The sequence below is a fragment of the Lagenorhynchus albirostris genome, chromosome 10 (assembly GCF_949774975.1).
Source record: "Lagenorhynchus albirostris chromosome 10, mLagAlb1.1, whole genome shotgun sequence".
Classification (NCBI taxonomy): domain Eukaryota; kingdom Metazoa; phylum Chordata; class Mammalia; order Artiodactyla; family Delphinidae; genus Lagenorhynchus; species Lagenorhynchus albirostris.
Window position 1 is genome coordinate 30,344,013 of NC_083104.1, and position 5,441 is coordinate 30,349,453.

Here is a 5,441-nt window from a genome sequence, read left to right on the forward strand (position 1 = left end):
CTCCACTAATTACATTTAACCATGGGATTTATAGCTCTTAAGTCATTTAGTAGGAAACATAATAAATCTTTAGTAATACATGTTAAATTACTATAAATTAATTCAGATCATTAACATAATAAATAAATTAGGATAATTTTGCTTAATTAGTTAGGGTGGTTAACTCAAAATCCCATGTAAGCTTCATGGTAATCTTGATTTTCACCATTATTTCTGGAATGACACATTTTGAAACAAATCTATTGAAATATTTAAATATAAAGCAGTTCCCTTCTCTTAAGCCTGAACTCTTTTAACAACTGATTATTTTCCAAACAGGAGATAAAACTGTCCTTTAGTTTTTGAACTTTATAAAAATTTGCATAAAACTTTACACACTAAATATATAATATTTCAAGCAAAAATACTTCCTATTTCCTTCTTAAGGAAGCTAATTTTCATTTTCTGCTTTAATAAATGTATCCCAGTTTTTTTTTTAATTTTACATATCTATATCTACATGATACATTTTAGGTGGATCGCTAAGAAGCCTGAGCCTTAATTTAGGCTAAAGAAGGAAAAGTATGTAGCAACAGAAAGGGAATATTAAACTAGGAAGCACTTAGAGAAATTTGGAACAAGTAAAAGGAAGTGTGTCTTTCACCATGAATGTAAACCTTATGGAAATTTTTTATCCCAAGAGGTGGTGCAGACCAAAAATGTAATTACCCCCCAAAATAGTCCAGCTAAATTCAGAGATGCTAGCATTCATAGATGCCAGACTCAGGATGAGGTACTGGAGAGGCAATATGTCATGTTCCCTCATACTTCTGCCAAGCATTCCCTCTGTTCTTTCCACTTGTTTCCACCTAGGGAACTCCTGGGATACTTCAAGATCCAGCTCAGGGGCCACCTTCTCTAAGCAACATTAGACAATAATCTGTTAGGTGTCTTTGACAGTACTCCCCCATTTGTTTCTGCATTTTCTCCCACACTGGATGATGAACTTCAGACACAGGTGGCCCTTCCAGACACGATATCCCACCTATCAGTGAAGATGAAGTGAGAGGGCACTGCCACTGGTCCTGAATGAACCTGCAAAGTCCCAACCTGCCTGTCCCTGGCTCCCTTTCTCCCTAGTGTTTTAAGTGCCCAATAAATATATTTGTTTCATTCTTTCATTCAATCATTCATTTAGGAAACACTTAATTGTCAGGCACTGCTTTTTACCTCTCTCCCCTTAAATGACACTACAGATTCTCAAAGAGCATTTAATCTTCTCTAGGATATCACTCAGCTTGATGTTGGGAGAAATAATACGCATACTTATTTCCTGCTCTTAATGAGATTACAGCCCATTAGACTGTTCCATACTCTTCATTTCTGGCCCATTTGAAATTTCACTTCCTCAAAAAGGCTTTCTCTGACTCCCCAGGAGCAGATGGGGTCTTTGCATTTTAGATTGTCCTAACACTCTATACATCTCCTTTAAACCATTTTTCATGATATTTGCTTAATGCCTTTCTCCCACATTAAACTGAAAGCTTCATGACAGCAGGGACCACATCTATCCTGTTCAGTGTGCCATCACTAGTACCTAACACAGGTTCCCCCATAGTAAGCACTCAATGATGGCCAGTCTGGAATAAAAAAGATCAAGGGGAAACTAGAATAAACAGTTTTAAAATTTGTATGGAAAAACAAAAGACCCCAAATAGCCAAAACAATCTTGAGAAAGAAGAACAGAGCTGGAGGAATCATGGTCCCTGACTTGAGACTATACTACAAAGCTCCAGTAATCAAAACAGTGTGGTACTGGTACCAAAACGGACACATAGATCAATGGAACAGGATAGAGAGCCCAGAAATAAAACCACTTATGGTCAATTAATGTATGACAAAGGAGGCAAGAATATATAATGGAGAAAAGACAGTCTCTTCAATAAGTGGTGCTGGGAAAACTGGACATCTACATGTAAAAGAATGAAATTAGAACATTCTCTAACACCATATACAAAAACAAACTCAAAATGGATTAAAGGCCTAAGTATAAAATGAAATACTATAAAACTCCTAGAGGAAAACATAGGCAGAACACTCTTTGACATATCACAGCAACATTTCTTTGGATCCACCTCCTAAAGTAAAGGAAATAAAAGCAAAAATAAACAAATGGGACCTAATTAAACTTAAAAGCTTTTGCACAGCAAAGGAAACCACTGAAAAAATGAAAAGAAAACCTACTGAATCGGAGAAAATATTTACAAATTATATGACTGATAAGGGATTAATATCCAACATATACAAACAGCTCATACAACTCAACATCAACCCAATTAAAAACTGGGCAGAAGAACTGAATAGATATTTTTCCAAAGAGGAAATGCAGGTGGCCAACAGGCACATGAAAAGATGTTCAACAGTGCTAATTATCAGGGAAATACAAACCAAAACCACAATGAGATATCACCTCACACCTGTCAGAATGACTATCATCAAAAAGAACACAAATAACAAAAGTTGGTGAGGATGTGGAGAAAAGGGAACCCTCGTACACTACTGGTGGGAATGCAAATTGGTGCAGCCACTGTGGAAAACAGTATGTAGGTTTCTCAAAAAACTAACACTAGAACTAACATATGACCCAGCAATTCTACTCCTGGGTATATATCTGAAAAGAACAAAAACACTAATTCAAAAACATATATGCACCTCAATGTTTATAGCAGCATTATTTATAGTAACCAAGACATGGAAGTAACCTAAGTGTCCATCAACAGATGAATGGATAAAGAGGACATGGTAGGGACCTCCCTGGTGGCACAGCAGTTAAGAATCCACCTGCCAATGCAGAGGACACGGGTTTGAGCCCTGGTCTGGGAAGATCCCACAGGCCACAGAGCGACTAAGCCCGTGCACCACAACTACTGAGCCTGTGCTCGAGAGCCCACAAGTCACAGCTGCTGAAGCCCCCATGCCTAGAACCTGTGCTCTGCAACGAATAGAAGCCACTGCAACGAGAAGCCTGCACACCACAACGAAGAGTAGCCCCTGCTCACCGTAACTAGAGAAAAGCCCATGCGCAGCAATGAAGACCTAAAGCAGCCAAAAATTTTAAAATTAATTAATTAATTTTTTTAAAAGAGGACATGGTAGGTTATTCAATGGAATACTACTCAGCCATAAGAAAGAGCAAAATTTTGTCACAGCAACATGGATGGATTTGGAGGGCATTATGCTAAGTGAAATAAGCCACACAGAAAAAGACAAACACTGTATGATATCACTTACATGTGGAATCTAAAAATACAACAAACTAGTGAACATAACAGAAAAGAAGCAGACTCACAGACATAGAGAACACACTAGTGGTTACCAGTGGGGAGAGGGGAAGGGGGGCACTATAGGGGTAAGATATTAAGAGATACAAACTATTAGCTATAAAATAAGCTACAAGGATATATTGTACAACATGGGGAATATAGCCAACATTTTATAATAACTATAAATGGAGTATAATCTTTAAAAATTGTGAGTCACTATATTGTACACCCGTAACTTATATAATATTGTACAGCAACTATACTTCAATAAGAAAAAGTTTAGCTGCAAAAAATAAAGGAATTATTAATAGATAAGGAAAAAAGATCAAGGGGGAAATTGAGTTTTTTCATTATATATATATCATTATTATATATTATAGCTAATATTATAAAGTGGTTAGCGTCAGGAACTCTTTCAAGTACTTTACATGTAAAAATTCATTTCATCTTCCTATTAATCCCATAATGTAGGTACTATTGTTACTTTATAGATAGAAAATTTATGTGAAGTTTATGACCAGATACTATTGCTATTTTATAGATGAAGAAATAAAGAGAGGTTATTAACTTGCAATCATCACATAGTTAGTAACTGGCAGAATTGTGATTCCAAATCACAATCACTAAACTATATACATTCTCTATCCCACTAGCCACAGAAGAGTGGGCCAGAAACTAAGACTATCTCTGATTTTGAAAGCTTACTAGATTTTCCAAGTATTATCATATTGCACATCTGAGTAAAGAAAAGACAGCTGGACCCCTACCTCACACCATAGACAGAAAAATCAATTCAAGGTGGAACAAAAGATAGACATGAAAGTAAAAACGATAGAGTCATTAGAAGAAATAGGAGAATATCTCTGTGACCTTGAGGTGAACAACATTTCTTGGAGAAGAAATAAAAAGCATAAAACATAAAAGAAAAACTTGATCATTTGGAATCATTCAAGTTAAAAGTTTCTGCTTATCAAAAACACTGTAAAGGAAATGAATAGGTAAGCCACAGGCTAAGAGAAAATATTCGCAAAGTATATATTTGACAAAGAACTTGTATCCAGAATATATAAAGAACTCCTGCAACTCAATAACAAAAAGACAAACAACTCAGTAAAAAATTAGGCAAAAATATTGAACAAACACTTTATAAAAGAAAATATATAAATAGCCAATAAGCACATAAAAACATACTAAATATTATTGGTCATCAGTACAACACAAATTAAAATCATTAAATACTAAAACTCACCCACCATAAATTTAAAAGATTGATAATATGAAATATTAGAGAGGATATGGAGTATACAGAACCCTCACACTTTGCTAGTAAGAGTGTAAAATGGTACAACTTTGGAAAAACCATTTAGCAATTTCCTAAAAATTTAAATATACAGTACCTTATAACACAAAAATTCCATTTCTAGTTTTTTACCCAAGAGAAATCAAAATATCTGTCTACAAAAAGCTTTTTACACAAATGCTTATAGCAGCTTTATTTATAGTAGTCCAAATATGGACACAAGCCAGATGTCTATCATCAGGATACTGGGTACATAAATTGTGGTATAATCATACAGTCAAATACTAGTAACCAATACAAAGGAATAATCTACAGACCCATGAAACAACATGGATCAATCTCAAAAAATATCCTGAGTGAAATAAACTAGCCAACTAATAAAAGGACACTCTGAATGACTTCAGTTATATGAAATTCTAAAATAGGCAAGACTAACATTTTAGTGATAGAAATCAGACGAGTGGCTGCTTCTTCTGGGGCAAAGGAGGAAGAAATGATGAGAAAGTGGCATAAGGGAACTTTCTGGAGTGGTCTATAAAAGTTCTGTGCCTTGATACGCATTCAGTAAAACATACTGAATGGTATGCTTAAGATCTGAGAATTTCACTGTATATAAACTATACCACATTTTTTTAATGGGGGAAAAACAGCCAGAGAAGATCCATGATGATTTTAATAACCAGATACAGTTTTCACACAGATAACACCAGTTTTTAAAATGAGTGTGAGGAGGTGAAAGGACAAAAATAAATAACCATTAGTCCATGAGGAAAGAATGCCAGTGCTGTTCTGAATATAGTGGCAATTTTTATTTTTATTTAACCCAGATGATTACCTTA